Source organism: Giraffa tippelskirchi, chromosome 3 (assembly GCF_054371585.1).
Source record: "Giraffa tippelskirchi isolate mGirTip1 chromosome 3, T2T-mGirTip1v1.2.pri, whole genome shotgun sequence".
Taxonomy (NCBI): Eukaryota; Metazoa; Chordata; class Mammalia; order Artiodactyla; family Giraffidae; genus Giraffa; species Giraffa tippelskirchi.
Window position 1 is genome coordinate 85,133,468 of NC_137277.1, and position 25,549 is coordinate 85,159,016.

The 25,549-nt window shown below is 41.6% G+C and overlaps 2 long non-coding RNA genes across 2 annotated transcripts in view; both read left to right on the top strand.

Annotated features, from left to right (window-relative positions):
• The window catches only part of LOC145540862 (uncharacterized), a 63,632-nt gene that overhangs the window by 30,153 nt on the left and 7,930 nt on the right, over positions 1-25,549 (top strand). The gene's annotated exons all lie outside the window — the stretch shown is intronic.
• LOC145540864 (uncharacterized) lies at positions 14,150-23,695 on the top strand. The gene is made up of 2 exons (XR_014078603.1): positions 14,150-14,405; positions 22,532-23,695. It is a non-coding gene; the product is annotated as an uncharacterized LOC145540864 (long non-coding RNA).

The following is a 25,549-nucleotide window of genomic DNA, read 5'->3' on the forward strand; positions in this document are numbered from 1 at the left end:
GTAAGAGAGCCTAATGGTTAAAGCAGCAGGTTCTGGAGTCTGATGACCTGGCTTGTTAGCCAGGCTCCACCACAGAGCATTTGTGTGATCTTTAGATGTTGACTTGGCCCTCAAAGTAGGAAGGGTATATCAGCAGATAGTTATTGAATATATAGATGGTTGTTGGGAAGATTATGTATCAAGCTCTCAGGATAGGACCTGGCTAGTGCAAGGTCCTCCCTTCTTTAGAGGTGGGGGAACTGAGACATGGAGAAGCTGGGTTACTTCCTCAAGGTCACCCAGCTGGAAGTGGAGGAACCGAGGTCCAAACCCAACGTAGGCTGGCTCCAGAGTCTTCCCTCTTAGCCACCATGTGATATCAGCTCACCTCCCAGGCCTGACCTACTTCAGCCCTCTGTGACAGCTCCTACACGGCCATCTAGCTTTTGGGCACGTCCCCTGGCTCTGTTACTGGTGTGCGGACCAGGTTTCAGGGAGGCTGAGTGGCTGTGCCCACTGAACCTACCAGTTTCTGCTGGCCCATCACTCGCTCCACATGCTTGCTTTATTCTCTGGGCTCCATCACGCAGATGCATCTCTTGTCCTCAGGGGAGTGCTCTGTAATCATTCCCAAAGCCTAAAACACTCAGCACAACTGACACTATTTCCACCCAAGGAAGAAGGGGGTCCCTTGCACAGGTATGGACAAACCAGCGCAGGTACAAAAGAATATCATTTGGGGCTTTAGTCCAGAACTCAGAACACACAGGCACGCAATTATTTTCAGGTTTGAAATTGTTCAGGAAACAATGTTCCAGTTTTCCAAGGCCTTGAATGTTCAGGTTTTGTCCAGGTTCATAAGGAAATGTTTTGAAATACCACAAGAAAGTCTGAGGTTGGGGGAGAGAGGAAGGAATGGGAGAGAGGGAGCTTTTCTTAAGATCAAGAAGGATGGAAGATCTTGGACCCTAGCTGGGCTTTGCCATGTTTCTGGCCCCATTGTGAAGCTGGAGGTGGTTTGGCCAAACATCAGAACGAGGTGGGTGTCGCTTTGAATTGAGCTTTGTTGCGAAGGGAACATACAGGAGAAACTCCAGTTTGATAAATTGCAAAAGTGTGATTTTTTTTTTCCCCTTTTCTTTTTGGTTTGAAAGTTCTAGCATTTTGCTAGACAGGAAATGTGGAAACAAGTCGGAGCAGTGACTGTGGAGGCAGGAAGCCTGGGTTCCTGTGCGGGCAAGTCCCTGGAACTCCCTGGGCCTGGGGATCTTTCCCGGGCAGGGTGGCCGGGTCATGTACCCCACAAGCCCGCACAGCAGCCACATCCAAAGTAGCAGCTTCTTATCTCTTTCTGGGGACACACACCGATGTCAGCCACCAGAGTCAGGTATAATTTCATTACTTGGAATTCCTTACTGATGCTTCATGAGACATCCCATCAGAATGGAAACCGACACTTCTAGCTTCAGGCACGATTTTAGTTACATGAATTTGATGAGTGAGCCCAGTCACTACCTTGATCTTTTAAATGGGGACCCATTATTCTAGTGTACATCAGGGGTAAAATATTTGTTGCTTTATTAAAAGCTTTTCAATGCAATATTTTATCATATTTACAAAATAGAAATTAGGAGAAAGCTTTAAAAAGGATACATACATAATGCAATATTTGTTTTCACTTCTAAAAATTTTTAATTATGGAAATTGTACACATATACACAACAGTAGATAGAATAGTAAAGTGAACTCCTGCTGTGGACTAATTGTTGTTTGTGTCTCCCAAATTCATAAGCTGAAAGTGTAATCCCCAGTGATGGCATTTGGAGGTGGGGCCTTTGGGAGGTGACTAGGTCACAAGGGTGGAGCCTCACAGGGAGATTCGTGCCCTTATAGAAAGAGACAGGAGAGAACTTGCTTCCTCTTTGAGAAGACAGAGTATACAAACCAGGGAGGGGGACGGCTCTCCCCAGACACTGAATCTGTCAGCCCCTCAGTTTTGGACTTCCTGGCCTCCAGAACTGTTGGGGAACAAAGGTTTGTTGTTTAAGCTACCTTGTGTGTGTGTTAGTCACTCTCAGTCATGTCTGACTCTCTGCGAACCCATGGACTGTAGCCCACAAGGCTACACTGTCCATGCAATTCTCCTGGCAAGAAAACTGGAGAGGGTTGCCATTCCCTTTTCCAGGGTATCTTCCTGACCCAGGGATTGACCCTGGGTCTCCTGCATTGCAGGCGGATTCTTTACCATCTGAGCCACCAGGGAAACCCTTAAGCTACTTTGTCTGTGGTATTCTGTTGCAGCAGCTTGAACTGAGACCACTCCATGTACCCACTATTGTTCAGTTGCTAAGGCATGTCCGACTCTTTGCGACTCCATGGACTGTAGCACGCCAGGCTTCCCTGTCCTCCACTATCTCCTGGAGTTTGCTTAAACTCATGTCCATTGAGTTGGTGATGCCATCCAACCATCTCATCCTCTGTTGCCCTCACTACCAATTTCAACAATTAGGATCTCTTGGCCTATCTTATTTTCTCTATGCTCCCTCACCCTTGTTCCTCCATATTGTTTTGAAGCAAATCAGACATTATATAACTTTATCCCTAAGTGTTTAATATGTTTCTCTAAAAGATAAGCACTGTTCTCTCTGACATTTTGTTAGGAAAAATTTCAAGCATACAGCACAATTAAAACTGTATGCTCAACCATCTTGATTCTACTGTTCACATTTCACAGTTTACCATTCTTGCTTGGAACATTCCTGTCCACCTAACTATGCCTCTATCCATCCATCAAGCCATCTTGTTTTGTTTTTGATTTATTGCAAAATAATTTGCAGTCATCTGTACACTTCCACTTAAATACTTCAACATACATATCATTAGAGTTCAGTATTTGTTTTACATCAATGAAATACACAAATCTGAAATACACATTTTTTGCACTTGACAAAGGTAACTCAGCCTCCCAACAAAATATAAAAAGAAGTAATACCCAGAATGTCCCCTCATACTTCTTTCCTATTTAATCCCAACCCAATCTGATATTTTCCCATTTAAAGTCGTCAAAATAATATTTTGGAGTATTTTTCTTATCTGTTGTAACAGAAAATTAACATAATATAAACTTCTTCTGGAAAGATTGATTTTCCCTCTAAATGTCTGGGATTTTTAAACAGTGTTTCCCAGGTTTTGGTTGTGGGGGCTTGGCAGGGGGTGGGGGGGCACTAGTTTCCAGCCTCATTGCCTTGTGCTGTCTGTGTAAAAGTTTGTCTGAGGAAAAGGATTTATTGCTAACAGAAATTTGAAAATGAATGCTCTAGTCCTTTCAGCTTCAGGTTTATGTGCATTTGTAAACATATTTGGCCACAGGGGTTCCTGGGAAGTTGTACACTTAATAGTGTCTAGAGTTACTTGGTCATGAGAGCCATCTGACTAATCTTTCCTTGCAAAGAAGTCCAGGGCTTTCAAGATTCCTCGGAAGTGTAGCCAGGAGGTATTCTGTTCAAATTATCTTCTCATCCCCATCTCCAATCAATAAAACTCCAAACTAAAACCTCCCCCAAGTTAACAATGAGACATAGCTTTTAGACCCTATCTTTCCTCAAAGTACCAGATTGTTTTGTAATTCCTTGTCCCCTGAAATTCAAATGAAATTAGAGTGAATGCCATCCTGAGAACAAGGGTACCTCTGCCTCCAAGGAGCTCTCTGGGCACCCTGGGGCCTGACTTGTTTTCCTTGTCACCTCTGGCCTGGCTCCAACATCTGCTGAACTCTTCAGTGTCTGGGTCAGCTCACTCTCCTCTGTGAGCGTTCTTCTGAGCCCTTGTAAAGGTTTAGGAATTTAGAGGTTTACATCAAAGAAATGCAAAAATCTTGAACAATTTTAATCCCAGAGATTCCTATTTCTAAAGAACCTCTTATCTACTTACTCATATTGCTCGGCTATGTACTCTCCTCTCTCCTCTTCCTGAAACTCCTGTTTTTTTTCCATGTAGATTTTTTCTTTCTTTCTTTCTTTTTCCTTGCCTTTTTTCCAAGCTTCCTTCACCCTGCAGGCTTCTCAAGACTATTTTTCTTGTTATCACTATAAGAGAAAGTGGAGTGCGAACATGAAAATTATATATATGTATAAAATCTTGGCTTTAACTTTAACTTAACTGCCTGACTCTATAGTCTCATTTGTAAAATGGAAATGGAGGTGATGCCAGCCTTCGTGAAGATCAGTTGTGATAACATATTTGAAAGCATTTTGTAAACTAAAAAGTGTTTGTGCAAACAACCTAAATGTCCATTAGTGGATGAATGGAAAAAGAAATATATATATATATATATCAGAGAAGGCAATGGCAACCCACTCCAGTACTCTTGCCCGGAAAATCCCATGGACGGAGGAGCCTGGTAGGCTGCAGTCCATGGGGTCGCTAAGAGTCAGACACGACTGAGCGACTTCACTTTCACTTTTCACTTTCATGCATTGGAGAAGGAAATGGCAACCCACTCCAGTGTTCTTGCCTGGAGAATCCCAGGGACGGGGGATCCTGGTGGGCTGCCGTCTATGGGGTCGCACAGAGTCAGACACGACTGAAGCGACTTAGCAGCAGCAGCAGCAGCATATATATATAGATAGATAGATAGATATACATAGATAGATAGATAGATAGATATATATCTATATATAGATATATAGATAGATATTCATACATCTAACGGAAATTTGAAAACTAATGCTCTAGTCCTCTCAGCTCCATATACATATATCTATATATAATGGAGTGTTATTCAGCCATAAGAAAGAAAAGGGTTTTGCCAATATCTTTAAATATGCCTGGTAGATGGCAGATGCCCAGGGGTTGTCTTCTGAATCATCTTCTCTTAACAGATTGATTGACAGGCATGTACTGACTTACAAATCCATCCATTAGATTTCTAGTTCAGGTTCAACTGATATTCTCTATATAGCTGAGCAAGTTAAATTAGGAACTGATAGGAAATAACCTTGTTATTAATATGAGTTCTAAGCAAAAATTTGTGATGATGACAATAATAATAGCAATGACCACTTCTTGAATGTTTACCAACTGCCTGGTATTGTGCCCTTGTGGGTAATCTGAGATGCTGAGTGTCAATCTTAGAGCACAGCCAAAGTGAAAGTACGGGGAGGGTGAGGAGGGAGGTAGGGGAGCTGCTGCTCCAGGTGTGGTCCAGCCCAGGTCTCACAGTAGATGTAGTGGGACCCCGCTTCTCTCAACCAGAAGATTCTTGCTGAAACAAAGGAGAGTCTACATAGTAAGGGACAGGCACAGAGGGGTGGGGTCTTGTAGCAAGTGCTCAGTCCGTTAGTTGTATTCTCTTACCTCCTTCCAGGTTTTCTTTTGATTCCTGCCTGTCAGGATAGAGCTGGGGGCCCAAGGAGTACAAGGGGAAATAAAGCAGTCAGACACAGATGGGCTGCTAGGGGAGGGCCAGAGATGAACTACGGTCGGAGGTCCCTCCCTTCTCTATCTCCCGTCTCTCACTCTTCCTCCCGTTTCCCTTCTTCCTGAAAATTGAATACCTAAATATGTGCCCAGCTTAGATGATGGAGATACACTGCTGGATAAGACAGATAAGATCTATGGTCTTCAGTTTCTAGTGGGAAAGACAAATGGTAAGTAAGTAAACAAAGAAATACACATAAGGAAATTTGAAGAAACCAAAAAAGAAGGTGATGTGACAGAGATGGACTAACCAGGCTTGTGATTGCCACACCTCTGCATAGCTTTCTCTGAGGTTGACCACACAGGGCACTGCTAGTGGTTTAATGCTCTACATTAAAGTCACCATCTTGAAATTCTTAATGTTTCTAACAAGGGGCTTGTATGTTCATTTTGTCTTGTCCTGGGCCCTGCCTGAGGGCAGAGGGAGTAGTGAGGCAGAACAACCTGGGCACATCTTGTTGAAGCAGGAATCGTCTGTGCACAGAATCATTTTCTCATACAGCTGTTGGAGGAGGTTGTAGAATCCCCTTTCTCTGAAGAGTTTTAAAAACGGCACAAAGCCTCACTCTCCTGCCATGTGTAAACATATGTGGCTCTGCTTAATGGCGGGCAACATGGGCATTATTCTGGAGGAACCCGCCTGCCTGTCTACAAATCCTTTGTAAGAACAGAGAACTTCAAGGAGGGTCAGGGAATCCATGTGGCATTGAGTTTTTCTTTTCTAGTCGTTACATAAAAGTTTTGTGCAGAAACCATTTCCCCCTTTTTAAAGGCTGCATTGAACTTCACAAAAACTTGTCTGAGAGAGCCTGAAGCGATCCAGGAGATGCAAGGGAGTGTCTCCACCCAGCACACTGCGCCTGTTTGTTCAGGACACGTGAAATGCTGACCAGGGCTGCTGTAAACCGTAGTCTGGGAAAAGCCGAGAGCATTTTGATGACAGGCTCCACTGCATATTTAAAAAGGAAGTCATAATGACTGTCCTTTGAGATGTGTCCCGGTAAATACAGAAAACCATCTAGTTTTCCAAAAATATTTGAAATAGTTTTTTTTGTTTTACAAGATAATGGGAGAGATAATATGTTCTTTCTAGAAACAGGGCTTCCCTTGTGGCTCAGTTGGTAAACAATCTGCTTGCAATGTGGGAGACCTGTGTTTGATCCCTGGGTTGGGAAGATCCCCTGGAGAAGGGAAAGGCCACCCACTCCAGTATTCTGGCCTAGAGAATTCCATGGACTGCATAGTCCAAAGGGTCACAAAGAGTCGGACATGACTGAACGACTTTCATTTCACACTTTCACTTTCTAGAAACAGAAGGCCTAGTTGTTTCTGCAGATTGCATTTTAAGCAATCAGTTCTGGGAATCATGGGTGTGGGCTATCTGATGCTAACTTTAATCCAGAGGTGGATTTGAATTATTGGCATTCATATTATTTTAGAAACTTTCCTCTCCCTGTTGAAAATGATAGGAGGACACGGCTGAGTGAAGAGACTTTTGTTAAGTATGTGTTCATACTATGTGTGTTAGTTGCTCAGTCATGTCTGACTCTTTGTGACCCCATGGACAGTAGCCCACCAGGCTCCTCTGTCCTTGGGATTTCCCAGGCAAGAATACTGGAGTGGGTAGCCATTTCCTTCTCCAGAGGATCTTCCTGACCCAGAGATCGAACCCAGGTCTCCTGCATTGCAGGCAGATTCTTTACTGTCTGAACTACCAGGGGAACCTGTGCTCACACTATGCTAGGTATTTTGGTGGCCAATGAGAGAAGTGTTGATTGAATTTCTTACCTTTAGCGATACTTTCTTCCATATATCCTGTTGCTTGGTGTGTATAATGTGTGTGCAGGTACTTCGTATCTTTCTATTAGTTGCTTTTTTTTTCCTGAGAGGAGATGGTCAATGTTTTTATTTCCCCTCATCTAGGTAGATTTGAAGTACATACCATGATGGGAGAAAAATTACTAGACAGAGGTTTAAGGGAAGTAGCTGCAGGCAATTATAGAAATCATGTTAGGAAAAAAAATACGTCTTCAAGAAACTCCACCTCTTATCTGGGTGGAGAAACAATTAGAGAACAATACAAGACAGTATATAATCAAGTGCTAAATTGTGTGGTAGGGATAATGAGTGCTATAGGAATTCAGAGAAAAGAAGTGGAAGACTATGGAACAATTCACAGCGTTTTGTGCCGACAATCCCACTTCCAGGGAGCGATGTCTACATTTTCTCTGAGAGTTGATTGTGAGGCTCATCTGGCCCACTTTGTGAATCTATCATTAATGGGCAGGATCAGGTCTTTTGTATGTTCTATTGCATATCAGTTCTGATGGAGCCACGATAAATGGGATGTAGAAACCAGTAACTTAGAGCGAGTCCTCCGTCCGGGTGAGTATGCTGACAAGACGGTCTCTGCATGACAAGCGCCAGCTTCAGTCTCCCTGACAACAATTTCTGAAGAGTTGAAAGCCATTAAGGGGTGGATCTCTACAGTGATAGCCTACATTTTCCAAGGGATAAATCTTTTCTGCTGCAGAGGTTGGCAGCTGAATTTCGGTTCCCCTTGCCTGCGCCCCTGCCCCCCACCCCCAACACACACACACACTCTTCATAGAGCAGCTCAAAGGCTAGCAGCAGCTGATGGGGATGGTAAATATTTCTTGCAGAGTGTGAGATGGTGGGGGAAAATCTCTCCTGATTTATAACGAGACATCACCTTCTCAGTGTGAAGGGTTAAAATCAGTCAGGCTGTGAATGTTTGTAGCTTTCAGCTCTTCCCCAGGAAGTGCAATACCTAGAGATTTTGAAAGATCCTGACATACCTGAAGTTTTGACACACTATGTCCTAAAAGAGAAATTCTCCACCAGGTAAATGTGGTCCATTTTCTCTGACAGATGTAGGTGAGAACAAAAAGGTTCAGGAGAGCTGAACCAGCTTGAGCGATCAGTTTGAATCTATGTTCAATTCAAGGTCCAATCAAAGAATGCTGATGAATTAAGACCCATTTAGCCTGCTTATAGCAGGATGGTTAACTATACCCCATTGCTTGTTGGAGACACCAGTTTGGTTGAACTAATTTGTTTATCATGGTTTGTAGTGGACACAAACCCAGAAGAGGCCTCTTCCCACCCCATTTTTTGCTTTGGTTTTGTTTTGCTTTTTCTATAATACAGAAATGGTATGGACCTAACAGAAGCAGAAGATATTAAGAAGAGGTGGCAAGAATATACAGAAAAACTATACAAAAAAAAGATCCTCATGACCTGATAACCATGACGATATAATCACTCTCCTAGAGCCAGACATCCTGGAATGTGAAGTCAAGTGAGCCTTAGCAAGCATCACTACAAACAAAGCTAGTGGAGGTGATGGAGTTGTAGTTGAGCTGTTTCAAATCCTAAAACATGATGCTGTGAAAATGCTGCACTCAATATGTCAGCAAATTTGGAAAACTCAGCAGTGGCCACAGGACTGGAAAACATCAGTTTTCATTCCAATCCCAAAGGAAGGCAATGCCAAAGAAAGTTCAAACTACTGCACAATTGCACTCATCTCAGATGCTAGCAAAGTAATGCTGAAAATTCTCCAAGCCAGGCTCCAACAGTACATGAACCAAGAAATTCCAGATGTTGAAGCTGGATTTAGAAAAGGCAGAGGAACCAGAGATCAAATTGCCAACATCTGTTGGATCATCAAAAAAGCAAGAGAGTTCCAGAAAAACATCTACCTCTGCTTTATTGACTACGCCAAAGCCTTTGACTGTGTGAATCACAACAAACTGTGGAAAATTCTTCAAGAAACTGAAATACCAGACCACCTTACCTGCCTCCTGAGAAATCTGTATGCAGGTCAAGAAGCAACAGTTAGAACTGGACATGGAACAACAGAATGGTTCCAAACAGGAAAAGGAGTACATCAAGGCTGTATATTGTCACCCTGCTTATTTAACTTCTATGCAGAGTACATCATGAGAAATGCTGGGCTGGATGAAGCACAAGCTGGAATCAAGATTGCCGGGAGAAATATCAATAACCTCAGATATGCAGATGACACCACCCTTATGGCAGAAGGTGAAGAAGAACTAAAGAGCCTCTTGATGAAAGTGAAAGAGGAGAGTGAAAAAGTTGGCTTCAAGCTCAACATTCAGAAAACTAAGATAATGGCATCCGGTCCCATCACTTCATGGCAAATAGATGGGGAAACAGTAGAAACAGTGACAGACTTTATTTTCTTGAGCTCCAAAATCACTGTGGATGGTGACTGCAGCCATGAAATTAAAAGGCGCTTGCTCCTTGGAAGAAAAGCTATGACAAACCTAGGCAGCTTGTTAAAAAGCAGAGACATTACTTTGCCAGCAAAAGTCCCTCTAGTCAAAGCTATGGTTTTTCTAGTAGTCGTGTATGGATGTGAGAGTTGGACTATAAAGAAAACTGAGCTCCAAAGAATTGATGCTTTTGAACTGTGGTGTTGGAGAAGACTCTTGAGAGTCTCTTGGACTGCAAGGAGATCCAACTAGTCCATCCTAAAGGAAATCAGTCCTGAATATTCATTGGAAGGACTGATGCTGAAGTTGAAACTCCAGTACTTTGGCCACCTGATGCAAAAACTGACTAATTTGAAAAGACCCTGATGCTGGGAAAGATTGAAGGCATGAGGAGAAGGGAATGATAGAGGATGAGATGGTTGGATGGCATCACCGACTCGATGGACATGAGTTTGAGCAAGTTCTGGGAGTTGGTGATGGACAGCGGGCCTGGTGTGCTACAGTCCATGGGGTCACAAAGAGTCGGACACGACTGAGCAACTGAACTGAACTGAACTGAAGTATGGGAATAGGAGCAAGCCCATGGATGCCCAGCAGGTATTATTATGATTAGATTTTAATATGCTTTTAAAAATTAAGTTATTATTATTTTTTTATTTTTTTAATAAATTTATTTATTTTAGTTGGGGGCTAATTACTTTACAATATTGTAATAGTTTTTGCCATACATTGACATGAATCAGCCATGGGTTTGCATGTGTTCCCCTTCCTGGACCCCCCACCCACCTCCCTCCCCATCCCATCCCTCTGGGTCATCCCACTGCCCCGGCCCTGAGCCCTTGTCTCATGCATCAAACATGGAATGGTGTTCTGTTTCACATATGATAATATACATGTTTCAATGCTATCTCCCAGAACGTCCCACCCTCACCTTCTCCCTCAGAGTCCATAAAATTGTTCTATGCATCTGTGTCTCTTATTCTGTCTCGCATATAGGGTTATCGTTACCATCTTTCAAATTCCATATATATGCATTAGTATACTGTATTGTTGTTTTTCTTTCTGGCTTACTTCACTCTGTATAATGGGCTCTAGTTTCATCCATCTCAGTAGAACCGATTCAAATGTATTTTTTTAATGGCTGAGTAATATTCCATTGTGTATATGTACCACAGCTTCCTTATCCATTCGTCTGCTGATGGACATCTAGGTTGCTTGCAAGGTATTATTTTCTATTATTTCTCAGTGAGTAAAAAAAATGTGATTGCAAAAAAGAATATTTCATGTTTTTTGTCTACAGAACATTGCTGTTTTTATATCAAGGCCTGAATTCAGTCACTGAGTGGAACTAGACTATGAAAGAGCATCTTTTTAAAATAAATTTATTTATTCGTTTTATTTGGCTGCACTGGGTCTTAGTTGCCGTGTGGAATCTAGTTGCCTGACCAGGGCTTAAACCCAGGCCTCTAGCATTTCGAGCATGGAGTCTTAGCTACTGGACCACTAGGAAAGTCCCTGTGAAAGAGCGTCTTGCAATCAGGACCTCCCTGCCCTATCCCTTTTGGCAACCATAGTAAAGAACATTACCTGGCAGTTGATAATAATAATGATGATAGAGGGGAGGAAAGGGCAAGATGTATGAAAAGAGTAACATGGAAACTTACATTACCATATGTAAAATAGATAGCCAACGGGAATTTGCTGTATGGCTCAGGAAACTCAAACAGGGGGTCTGTATCAACCTAGAGGGATGGGATGGGGCGAGAGATGGGAAGTAGTTTCAAAAAGGAGGGGATATATGTATACCTATGGCTGATTCATGTTGAGGTTTGACAGAAAACAGTAAAATTATGTAAAGCAATTATCCTTCAATAAAAAATAAATTAATTTAAAAAATAATTATAGGTTATACTTCTTCAGCCCTTACCATGGGCAGATATATGGTTTCTTATAATCTTCATACCAATTATGTGGTTCATTGTACAGATGAGGAAGCATCTTAAAGGACAGTAACTTGCCCCAAGTTATAGTGGCTAGAGAATAGTAGAACTGGGCTCCATCCCATACAGTTTCATGCCAAATCTATGCACTTGACTATTACACCATTGTGCCCAACATGGTCTGGTTTGACAGGTTTTGATGCACTGTGGAAAAATCTCTTGTAAGTCTGGATGCAATTGAGAGCAAGAACAACCAGGTCAAGAAATCCAAGGGCAATAGGGAGAGCTGCTTTAGTGAGACTGAGGTTGATGGAGCAATGCCTTCTTTTTCTTGAGATGGATTTATTAGGCAGTCTGCTTGCTTTGCTAGTGAAGAGTGCTTGATCTGAGTTCTCCATCCCGCAAGATTTTGAGCAGCTTCTAGCTAGCTTAGGTGACAGTCTCCTAAAGTTTTTTACTTCCCACTGAACAAAACTTGAGATAAGGAACATCTCTATGAGCGAGAAAGGATGAAGTTGGAGTTTTTCTCAAAGGAGTTGATTATACATAGGTGTAGGCTGGATGTCACCCTTGTGGCTCAGACAGTAAAGAATCTGCCCGCAATGCAGAAGACGTGGGTTTGATCCCTGGGTTGGGAAGATCCCCTGGAGGAGGAAATGGCAACCCACTCCAATATTCTTGCCTGGAGAATTCCATGAACAGAAGAGACTGGTGGGCTACAGTGCATGAAATTGCAAAAGAGTTGGATATGACTAGGCTGGATAACTACTTCTATCACTTATTCAGGGCCAGTGAAGTCACTTGATTGATCCTGTTTACACAGTCAAAGAAGGTTATTCCCAGATCTGCCAATCAAGGCTCTCACATGCTTAAACAATACCGCCATTATGGTAAAAGTTGGATTTGCCCAGTTATTATCTGACTTGCTAAGTTTGCATCGGTCCTTCTCACATGTGCTTGTAACACCTCATCTTCCCTGTAAACAAATGCAGCAATTTTTCATGCCTTTCATTCTCACTGAGCAAAACCCATTAGGTATTGATTTTCTTTTAGTGAATGTACCATAGAGATTTCCCTTCAGTGAAAACAGTAGAAACATTATTCAATATATCATATTTCTGGAAAGATTACTACTGATTTTTATTAGATCAAAGGTTGAATTCCTTTAAGTCCATTTTTCTTCTTCTTACAGGATTGGATCTGTTTAGATTTTGCTTTCATGGCCTTTAAAGGACTTGTATGGCATGTCAAGAATGGAAGTGAAACTTATTTCTGAAGAACTTGTCTTAACAGTAGTGTGGTCAAGTCACACCCTAGAAAGATTTATGGTCTGTGAAGTCTGGTAATAGCTGGAGTGAAAAACTAGTTAAAAACAAAGCCCAAGCTCACTTACAAATGAAGTGGCCAATTAACTGGGGCTGAAAAGGAAAAGTCTTTCTAAGTGCTTATTTCACTAACTCATCATTTTCAAGTTGTTATCAGGACAAGCAAGACTTATTCCAGCCTGATTTTGATGAATGGGGGTCGTCATTGCAATTCCTTGTGTTTTTGTGGGTTGTCCAGAACGCTTGAGGGTTTGTATCAGTATCATTAGAACCACCATCTGATGGTTCTAACTTCAAGATCAATTCTAAATCTATTCCTTTATCTGAGGCACTCTTTTCCTGAATGACAATGAGATTATTTTGCAAACTTGTTGGAACCATGTATTAACAAAAGAGTCACTAGCAGGAAAGAAACCCTCATCAAGACTTCAGTGTTGCCTCATTTGCAAAGGGAGTTACTAAACACCCTGGAAAAGACACCTGTCAGCTACTGCTTTTGAGCTCTCTTCGGGGCATTTTCCAGCAACTGTCTTTTACCTCCATCATCCAAGACTTGCCAAGGAAGCTTATGGTTAGGCAATAACTCACTCTTGTCTGGCTTTGTTTCCTTGTCTCTAGGACTGAAGGGAGTAATCAAGCTTGAATCTTGGAGAAATTCCCAGTTGATACCAAAAAGCAATCAACCAACTCAAACTGTTGGTGAAGTGTAGGGAATGAGGAAGAATGGTGGTTAATTTTCTTCCCTCACATTTTGGATAAACTCCACTCTTATTTGCCTTACATAGAATCAGATCATGTGCCCCCAATCAATGTTCATTTTTGAAATCCTTCTCCTCCGCTCAGTATCTCTTCCTGTTATTTTTTTCAGAGTCTAGAACTGAATCAAACTTGTGAACCATTCAATAAAAAATATTGGATATTGATTAAATGAAGGGACTATGGAAGATTAAAAATGGTTGCAAATACCATTGAAAAGTGGGGTCTTTCCCCACTCCCCTTGACTCTGCACAGGCTTGGAGACTACTTTGACCAATAGAATATGGCAGAAGGGTTTCTGTGCCATTTTCGGGGCCCAGCTCTCAAGAAAGTGGCAACTTCACTTCCTGTCTCTTGGAGCACTCTCTCTTGGAGCTCGGAACTTCCAACAGAACTCGGAAGTTCTGTTGCTCTGACACTGCCATTATGGAGAGATCACGCTCTGGTCCACAGTCTCAGCTAACTTCAGGTTGGAGACTGTGAGAATAGTCTCTAGAGCCTTCTAAATGAGACTGCCTGTCTCAGCCCATATTTCCAATCCACAAAATCATGAGATTTCATGATTACTGTTTTAAGCCATCCAATAACCTCAAATTAGGATAAATGTTTTGCTAAAATCTGAACTCTAATCCTGCTTTGAAAAACTGAAGTGGCAATGAGCTAATGTGAGTAAAAGGCTTATCACAGTGGCTGCTGCTGCTGCTGCTGCTAAGTTGCTTGTGGTGTCCGACTCTGTGCGACCCCATAGACGGCAGCCCACCAGGCTCCACCGTCCCTGGGATTCTCCAGGCAAGAATACTGGAGTGGGCTGCCATTTCCTTCTCCAGTGCATGAAAGGGAAAAGTGAAAGTGAAGTCGCTCAGTTGTGTCCGACTCTTAGTGACCCCATGGACTGCAGCCTACCAGGCTCCTCCGTCCATGGGATTTTCCAGGCAAGAGTACTGGAGTGGGGTGCCACTGCCTTCTCCAATCACAGTGGCTAGCACCCAGTAAATACTCAGTGAAGGCTCACTTTTGTAACTATTACTGTAATAATATCCCAAATGTTCTCCTGGTTCTTAGCTTTTGCCTCTAGGTTCCATGTTTGACATCACTGTCAGAATCAACTTCCCAAAGCAGTCATATATTTAATATAGCAGCTACAGCTAGTTGTCTCTCCATTAAGAAATCTTGTCTTTTTTTTTTTTTTTATCAATAACAGAACCTTTGTACACTGCTTGGGTATATGAAGGTCCAAACTAAAGATTACATTTCCCAGTCTCCCGTGTGGCTGGGAAGGGCCATACAACTAAATTTTGTCTAATGGTGAAAATCGCTCAGTCATGTCCAGCTCTTTGGGACTACAAAGACTGTAGTCTGCCAGGTTCCTCTGTTTATGGGATTTTCCAGGCAAGAATACTGAAGTAGGTTGCCATTCCCTTCTCCAGGAGATCTTCCCAACCCAGGGATAGAACCTGGGACTCCTGCATTGCAGGCAGATTCTTTGCAGCCTGAGCCACCAGGGAATCTGAGTCAATGGTAGTTAAGCAAAAGTGGTTGTGCAACTTTCAGGAAGTGTCTGTCAAGGGAGAGCCATGGCTTTCTCCTCCTCTGTGCTTCTTGGAGTTTAAGTATGTTAGCTAGAGCCCATTTGCCATCTTAGACAAGGTTAGCAAGGGTCTCATCCTTAGGGTGGGCTTCCCTGGCTCAGTGGTAAAGAATCTGCCTGCCAAGCAGGAGATGCAGGTTTGATCCCTGGGTTGGAAGATCCCCTGGAGGAAGAAATGGCAACCCATTCCAGTATTCTCGCCTGGAGAATCCCATTAACAAAGGAGCCTTGGACAGAGGAGCCTGGCGGGCTATAGTCCATGGGGTCGCAGGAGTTGGACATGACTTAGGGACTAAGCAATAACAACGTCCTTTGAGTGGTGGGGAATAAAACTGAAAGGACTGTGGGATCCTGACTCATTTGTGGAATTGCCTTAGTAGCTCTGGATTCTCATCTCTGGATTTTTACTTAAGAGAAAAAAATCTTGTGGATTTAAGCTTCTTTTTGAGGGGGTGGTGGTACAGGGTGTCAAATAAATGTAGCTCTATCTAATTTTAACTAAAAGACCTACTACTTATTAGATGCAGACTATGAAGGTGAATAAAAAAATAATTTTTCTGCTCTTCTGGACGTCCATCTTCATGGGAAGTTATAAATGAATAGAATAGTAAAGGGCTATAGAATAGATGAAACAGATTTAATTTCACATTTTATGTGTACCAAGGACACTTTTTATTTATTCTCTCCCCTTGTCTTCACAATGGTCCTGTAAAATAACAGTTGTTAAATCTACTTTAGAGAGAAGGAAAGAGACTCAGAAAGTTTGGGCCATTTGCTCAGGGTCATGTTTGTAAGAGGTAAATCCGGAATCTACACCTCTCTTCTGGCTCCAGTCTGTCACTATTTCTGCCATATCACATTGCAATAAGGAGGATATTATTGAGTTCAATCAATGAGACAACTTTTACAAAAATAAGTACATATTTAGAAGACACAGATGGATGGGAAGGGGATTCCAGAAGGAAGGGACAGAAAAGCTGAAGTGGTACAACATGGGCAGGGCATGGGAACATGGCAAGTCTAAAGAGGCTGCTGGAAAACTGAGGGGGGTCTGATTATGAAGGGCTCTGAGGTTGTACTTTCTTTGCTTTCATACCATGCTTTTCTGCTTTCTTGTAGTCTTAGGCAGGCTCTCCCCTCCCTGAGTCTAGTTTTCTCTCCCTTATAAAATGAAGTTAGTAGGGACTCCCCGGTGGTCCATTGGTTAATACTCCTCACTCCCAATTCAGGGAGCCTGGGTTCAATCCCTGGTCAGGGAACTAGATTCCACATGCTGTAACTAAGAGTTCACATGTCCCGTGTGTGAACTAATGATTCTGCATGCCATAACTAAGACCTGGTGCAGCTGAATAAATAAATAATAATTAAAAAAATAAAATGTAGAAATAACTCCTATATCAATCAGGACACCTAATGCTGGTTTCTACAACAAGAAGTCGACAAATCCTGATTGCTTGTCACCATAAAGGTTTATTACCTGCTCTTATAAAGTCTAAAGCAGCTGTTAAGGGGAGCAAGGTTATATGTGTGTGTGTGGTAAGGAGTGGAATTCTAGAATAAGCAATGACTCAGGTTTCCTTGAGAGCATTTTATTTGTAGTGCTGTCATATTCTGAGACCTCCTTGGAGCTCTTTGCTGAATTCTTTGCATTCAGCTGGCTGCTAAGTAGTAAGAAAGTGTGGAGGATTACATAGGTTTGATGATCAGGCCCGAAAGTGGCATCCTTCATGTCTGTCCATAGCCCATTGACCACATTGAGGAACACGATTCCAACCTAACTGCAAGGGGGAAAATGTGATTAGGTGCCTCTAGCAAGTATCAGCCACAAAACTCCAACTTCTTCATGGAGGGAAGCTAAGAGTTTAATGAAATCGTATGTGTGAAAGTACTCTATAAAACTCCTGGAGTGTAATTTGCATTCAGGTTTCATTTCTTCATGTTTGCATGTCCAAATCTTACCTATTTTTCCAGTGTCACCTTCCCTGTGGAGTCATCTTGAATCCCACTTTTTTTCTCTCTTTGAGCATCTCGATAGTTAAAGGTTCTCTTTGTCTTCTAACATTTTATTGCACTATTTGAATCTTTATACTTTGCTTTATACATCTTTTATCTGTTTATACATCTTTTTATCCTAAGGACATGTGACCATGGTTGGCACGGTGTCTTGCATATGTAGTGTGCAAGTTTTGATAAATGATTGATATTTTGCATTCCAAAAGATTCATTCTCTAGGGTAACCGGCATATTCACCTAACACATTTGAGTCTCTCATCACTTTCTCCTACCAACTTGCTTTGTAAGGAGTTCATAATGTTGAATCAAGCATGAAAATGAAAACCAAGATTATATAAAGTTGACCATAAGCATTAGTTGGTTTGGTGCATATTTAACCAAGAGAGAAAGTAAGAGACCCAGGCAAAGAGACCCATGTTCAACAGTGGACAATCACCTCTCACTTGACTTCATTGTTCTCATACCAGTCTCCTGGCTGCTAGGAAGGAGGGTCTGGGTTGCTTACAGCAAGACATCAGAGGGGCTTTGGACATAGTCACAACTGGGACTCTTGCCTACCTCTTGCCATAGGGAAGCTTTCCCTTTTCTGTCTACCATGCCATTGATATCTAATTATCGTTGTTTATGAATGTTTACAGTGAATAAAAGCCCTTCCCATTTATGCAGAGACTTAGTTGCACATTTTTCTTGTCTTAATAAAACCAACATAGGTTCTGGTATACCTGTAGTATTCTATTTCCATGTGAAAGCTACATTAAGTGGGTCATTTTCCTCCTTCCAAAAAAATTCTCTACAAAATGGAGGGAACACGTGTGTACCTATGGCTGATTCATATTGATGTATGGCAAGAACCATCACAATATTGTAAAGTAATTATTCTCTAAAATAAATAGTTAAAAAACAAAATAATTCTCTACCAAATAATTTACTACATACTCCCTTAAATAACAAGATTCTCTATTATATTGAGAGTGTGATTCTCTTTACAAAAATTCAGTTACATACAGCCTTTTGAGAACTCATGTAGCATGAACTCTTGTACTTACTTGGTGGGGTCCTGGCTGGGCTTTGGATAGTAGCGAGTCTGTCTTCTGGTCTATCTCTAATTTTTCCTAGTTTTAAATGAAATCACTGGCCCCATTTACTTTTTTTTCAATTTTATTTTCCCATTAGGGAAGCACATGGCTCTCAGAGGGATGTGCTGAAGGAAATGCACCAGGAAATCCCAAGCAGGGTGCAATCAGTCACTATTAATGCTCACAGATATCAAAGCTACTTAAAGAAATACGACTGCTTATGAGATGGGTGATAAAATTGAATTCATGAAGCAGTTCCTTCTCCATGGGTGATTTCTTGGTGCTGAAGAACTAGAATTTCATGCACACTGTATCAGAACCCCACACTGCAGTTAGCACACTTTAAAGGGCAGGTATTGAATTTTAGCTGAGTCTAGCATCATCTTTTTCAATTCCAAGGACAGCTGTTAAATTATAAAATATTTTGAGATATAAAGCTCTTGCCTCTGAGAGATCTTCTCTTTTTTCTTTAAGATCAGCATCTATGAAATTTTATGTGTAGGAGTTGACAACTTTGAAAATCAGCAGATACTTAGCAACTATCTTTAAGTTGGTATTAAACCTTTTAAAAATCAATGACACAGTTATAAAAACGGGTTTGATGTTTCAGACACATCTGCTTAACCATGTAACCTGGAGATCGAGTAATTTGAATCTGGTTGATTGTGAAAGGAAATTAAAATAACACAAATCATTTGATGAAACCATCCTCATAGAATTCTAATTTAACTCAAATAATAAGTATTTTAATGGTTCTCCTATGTGCTTATTTTTAGTCTCGTATTCTGTAAGTTACAAGAGAGTTGCTTTCATGCATGTGAAATGTAATTCTCTTCTTGTAAAAACTTGACACAATGCTTATCCGTTTGATTTGATTGCATTTGTGTGTTCATTAATATAATTGAAACATGTAGCTTCCCCCAAGTTTTCACAGGTTCATCCCTAATTAACTGTTGGCATTTTCTCACATTACATGTTAGTATAACTGAGTTAGGCCAATTATTCATGAAATAGGAAAAAGTTGAGCAGAGGAAGGGAGGGGTGGGTTCAGACCACTCAGTACTGATCAGGGGGCTGTGGGCAGCCCTTGAAATCTCTACTGTTTTAACTTCTGAATTAAAGCTTCCAGGGAGACCTACACGGGCTCAGGTGATATGGACTCAAGAAAGAAGGACTACCTTCAGGAGAAAATCTTCACCAATTGGGCCCCAAACTGAAAATCAATTTCCTAAGTATGTTCTATGTGTTGGGCCTCGCAGAGATAAAGAACCTACCTGCCAATGCAGGAGACGTAAGAGACATTGGTTTGATCCCTCGGTGGGGAAGATCCCCTGGAGGAGGGCATGGCAACCCACTCTAGTATTCTTGCCTGGAAAGTCCCATGGACAGAGGAACCTGGCGGGCTACAGTCCATGGGATCACATGGAGTTGGACACTGCTGCTGCTGCTAAGTTGCTTTAGTCGTGTCCGACTCTGTGCGACCCCATAGACGGCAGCCCACCAGGCTCCTTCGTCCCTGGGATTCTCCAGGCAAGAACACTGGAGTGGGTTGCCATTTCCTTCTCCAGTGCATGAAAGTGAAAAGTGAAAGTGAAGTCGCTTAGTCGTGTCTGACTCTTCGCGACCCCATGGGCTGTAGCCTACCAGGCTCCTCCGTCCATGGGGTTTCCCAGGCAAGAGTACTGGAGTGGGGTGCCATTGCCTTCTCCGAGTTGGACACTACTGAAGCAATAATATCAGGCATGCATGTTCTATGTATTTTCAGAGTAGTTTGAAGATAGATAGTGATAGTGGTGATGTAGAACTAAGATCTATGAGTTTGGAAGGAGAAAATGGAGGTTCTAATTCTTGCTTGAATACTTTTGAGTTCTGTGATGTTACATAAGTGAGCTAATCAGAGTGTATTTTATCACAGGGCTATAATAGGGGTTTAAATGTAATAATTATGCAATCAGTATATGCTCTTCTAAACACATGGCTTTTTTTTGGGAGAGGAAAAAATATATATATATTCTACATTTAAAGGTAGAAAATAAAATGCATAAAGGAGGCGGTCAATAAAACAGACAAAGGAGTTTTAAATAGGGATAACTTTTCAAATCAAATATTTAAAATCCTATTTTTTGTCCTTTACAGAGTAATGTGAGGATACCTGACTAAAAAGAATTAAAGAACTCTCTCTCTTATTTTAGTGTCTCATATGGTGAAGAACCTGCCTGCAGTGCAGGAGACCTGGGTTTGATTCTTGTGTCAGGAAGGTCCCCTGGCAAAGGGAATGGCTACCCACTCCATTATTCTTGCCTGGAGAATTCCATGGACAGAGGAGCCTGGTGGGCTACAGTCCATGGGGTCATAAAGAGCTGGACATGACTGAAGCGACTTAACATGCATGTACTCTTATTTTTGCTCAAGTATTATACTTGTTTCACCACATGATAGATTGGTTACTTAAACAAAACTAATGTGATAAATTCATAGCAATCAGGGAATATTTCATTTGAAAAGCTCCACTTTTTGTTTTAATGACATGAAAAGAATTCGCTAGGCAACTCCTCTCTAATAATAGCTGTATTACTTTTATCTTATATTGCTGTCCTGTTATATGCTTATATTCTTTTGGAAGGGGTCAACGTAAGTAATAAAACCAAAGATCTCTCAGCTCTTGTCCATACAGAAGGGGAGATCTATCAGAGGTGCTGTTTAAGCAGGTGTAATCAGAGGAGCAGTAGGTCCCAGGGATTCTCAAGTCAGGGAGGAAGTGATGCCTCAGGACTGGCCCTGCTGAAGAACACCATCAGCATCACAAAGACAGTTTCAGTTCAGTTCATTTCAGTTCAGTTCAGTTGGTCAGTCGTGTCTGACTCTTTGTGACCCCAGGGACTGCAGTATGCCAGGCTTCCCTGTCCATCACCAACTCCCAGAGCTTGCTCAAACTCAAGTCCATCAAGCTGGTGATGCCATCCAACCATCTCATCTTCTGTTGTCCCCTTCTCCTCCTGCCTTCAATCGTTATCGGCATCACAGTTTACTCTTTGAAAACTGGTTTGTCCGTGGCAGTGAATAACCACATTCCTCTGTATATCTGAAGTGGTCGAAAATCTGTATTGGAATTAGCAGGTATCTTTGGAAGAGGGATTGCTGCCCCTTGTGAAATGAAAAGATTGAAAGAACTGAGCTTCCTGTCGGGTGGTTTCAGCCCTACTCTGGCAAGATTCATTAGACTAGTGTCTTTTCCATACAGGTAAAGTTTTGAATAAGAAAGGAAGTGTTGAATTTAAATGGGTAATCTTTTTTTTTGGTCTAAAATACTAAAAGATCTGTTTTGGTATCTTGCAGTCAAATTAGGCAGTTCCTCACTCTGTGTATATCACAAACAACAAGGAAATCACTCCTTATATTAAGATCAATTAGAATTATGATTTAAAAATGTTTGTGAGACCTGCATCTGAATTGTGCCTAGATGATTTGAAGGAGGTTTGAGATGGAAGCTTGTTAAGAGCTGTATGGGGAACTGTGGTGTTTACACAGTAGCTTTAAAAATCAAATTGCAATTTAAAATTAATGAATTTAATTTAATATGATTGATAATTAATTAATTGTTGTTAATAATTAACAAAACATGCACTTCACATTGCTGGTCCTTCTACCATCACATTTTTCTCACTTCATTTGTTTCAAATAACTGTTCTATGTGTATTGCATTGAATTAAATATTTATCCTGAAGAAACACGCCCTAAGGAAGTTAGAGGTTCATAGTTAACAAAGAATGGTAGGCCAAGTTGCCAGAATGTCACGGATTATTCAAGAATTCAAACTCAGTTCATGAATCTAGAAATTGTTTGTAGGAGCTGGGTGTTTTTTTTTCTTTCACTTCTGGTTTTGAAAATTTTTTTATTGGCTGAGTTTGTTTGCCTCAGAGTCACAGAAGCACAAGCTTGTGGACTTATAAAACCCTAAAGTTGGTTGTTCTCTTATTGTTTCACATGAGATGAGAAATATTAGTGAGTTTGGATCACCAAAAAATAGGACTATGGTAAAGACTTAGAGAAAGGAGAAAATGAAAGCCATGGGCCTTTGCATACCAAGGGTTTTATTTGTATCATTTCTTTTTAGATTCCAGGTACAAAGGATGTCATGGTATTTCTCCTTCTCTGTCTGACTTACTTTACTCAGTATGACACTCTCTAAATACCAGGGATTTTGAAAAAGCTAATGGAAAACACAGAGGAAAGCATGAAAAAGAAAAGGATTTAAAAGGCTAGTATAAAAATGGAAAATAAGACGGCCCATTCAAGAAGAAGTTGTGCCTTCTTGAAGTTCCTTCAAGGAATTCCAGGGTGGGAACTTGAATGGAAGAAGGCATTGCCAGAGCAACATGGAAGGTAAATGGAGTGCAGTTACTTTCACTGCAAATCTCAGTTTCACTACAGGGTCCTCTGCCTCCTGCGGGTATGGGGGAATGAGGGGTGTGGGGGGCTCCCCTTGGTTCTAAGGTGAAACTGTGCATTCAAATGGGAGCTGCAGCTGAGTCAATTTGGAGTTGACTGGAACACTTCTTAGTTGAGTTGTATCAGTCAGGGTTCTCCAAAGAAACAGAATCAATAGGATAAAAAATTATTTAGGAATTGGAGCAGGAATTGGCTCCCACAGTTATGGAGGCTGAGAGGCCCCACGATCTGCTGTCTGTAAGCTGGAGACCCAGGAAGGGCCTGGTATCGGTCCTAGAATCTGAAGGTGGATGTCCTAGTTCCACAGACAAGAGAAGAAAACGCACTCTTCCTTTTTGTTCTGCTGGGGCCTCAACTATTGGATGACACCCATCCACCCTGGTGAGAGGGAAGCTTCTTTATTTAGCCTACTATTTCAGTACTAATCTATTCCAGGAACACCCTCATAGACACACCCAGAAATAATGTCTTACCGGCTATGTGGGCATCCCTTATCCTAATCAAGTTGACACATTAAATTAACCACCAAACCTGTATGAAGGCTTGGAAGTTGGAGGAAATAATGTAAAATACTTCGAAAAGTAAGAGAACTGGTGGATGTAAGAAGAGGTAATCAGTCTCCTTCAGGAGAAAAAGCTCATGAGCCCTTTGGTCCTGGGCTGGGAGGGCCAAGAACAGACCCCAAATGCAGTGAAATAATTTTTCCATGAGCCTGACCAACTGGCATTCCAACCATTTGTTTTTCAAGGGTTAGAAATAAAAAGCACTGTTTTGGGAGTATAGATGTTGGAGTTGGAAAGATCTGATATTAAACGTTGGTTAATTCTAACCTTGAGTAAGTTTCCATCTCTGAGTCTTGCTTTTTGTTTGGGAAAGTAGGAGCACTAATAACTTCATTGCAGGGTTGCGAGTGACTTAAAAGAAAAAAATGAACGTAAAGCACATACATAGTTGGTGCTTAATTGTAGTAGCTATTAGTAAACTAGTAAAAGTTTTTTTTTTTTTTCTTTTCTTGCTCTAGCACAACTCTGCTAACCACCTGTTGTGGGGTCCTAGGCCAGTGAGCTCATCTCTCTGGGTCTTGGTTTCCTCATCTAGAAAGGAGACCAGGTTGGTCTACTCTAGACTTTTTGAGTGTCTCCAAGTTGCAAGCGTGGAGGAATCATCTGGGGATCTTGTTTAAAGGCAGATCCTGATTCAGTAGGTCTACAGGATGGGGGGGGGTGGGCATCAGGGAGTCTGCAGATCCAAAGAGCTCTGAGGTGCTGCCAATGCTGCAGGTGATGCTGCTGGCGATGTTGCTGGCACACGGGCCTTGCTTTCCCCAACCAAAGTCATCATCTAAGGTTGAACCTGCTAGGATACTATGAAAAGACAAACTGAAGTTGAACCCCTGAGGCTCTGAGTAAATGAGATGTATTTTTCAATGAATAGAGAACATGGCAGAAGCTGAGGACATCTGGGAGCTGGGGGATTAGGCCTGGGGAAACTGGAGTAAGTGACTGACTAGCTGCAGTGGTAGGTATGGAGGTAGGGGTGGAAAAATACCAGAGGGTTGTATGTGGCAAATCTAACTTCCTATTGTGTTTAGCCTCTAACTGGGACTCCACAGAACAATACAAACCCCATATTCTTTAATACTTTTCAAGGGGGACCACTGTAAAACTTCACTGTTTCTGAATTTAATCCATTACAGGCTCCTATACTTAGTGAAATTGCCACAATTCAACAAATGATATAATTGCCCTAAATACTGCTTTTAATATAATTATGTGTAACTCACTGGAATATGCTATTGCATCCTATAATATATTATGACATATAATGTTATCATAAAATTCTTTATCAAATGCAAGCAAATAATGCACTTTATGTGTTACTCAGGTGTCGGTGTTTCCAACTGATGTCATACAGATTTTTAAAAAATAATAGGAATGTAAATATATTTTTCAGTCAGCTAGGAGTAATGAAGGGGACTGAAGTGAGAAGGAAGATCAAGGTTGTTGTTTCTTAAAAGTGTGACCTGCAGATCACCTGCATCTGTATCCCCTGGGCCCTAGATAAAATGCGGAGTCCTGGGTTCCCTGCAGCTCTTACTGAATCAGAATCAACAGGGCAGGAAATCTGGGGTATTCTTATGTACCCCAAAGTTTGAGACTTTTTGATTTGGATTTTGCCCCTCTTCAGTATCATCTGGAACCCAGGCAATGGTAAGTCTGGTTGGGCAGAGGGGACACTTGTGACCTCTATCCCCAGCTATCTACAAGATGCCTGCATATGTACCCCTGCCAAGGTGCCTCATGCAGGATGTTCCCTGCCTCAAGCCTACTTCACTGCCTTTCTCCCTTGTTCAGTTTATGGCACCACCAAGCCATCCAGGTGCCCAGGTGAGATAGCTGGGAGTTGTCCTGACTCCTCCTTTTAAGCATTTCACCAATTACTGAATCTGGTCAATTTCACCTCCAAAGTCATCCTCAAAAATGTCTTCTTTCCACTGTTTCTGTCTTCCACCACTTAGGTCATAACTTTCACCATTTAATCATTCCTTTAACAAGTATTTATCTGCTAGTTACCTCCCGTAGTCACCTACTGTGTTTTTTGAAGGTGAACTGAAGAAAAGGAAGCAAGGGAAAGAGAAAGGAGTGTTGGGGAGTTTTGGGGTAGAGGAGTGACATGATTGCCT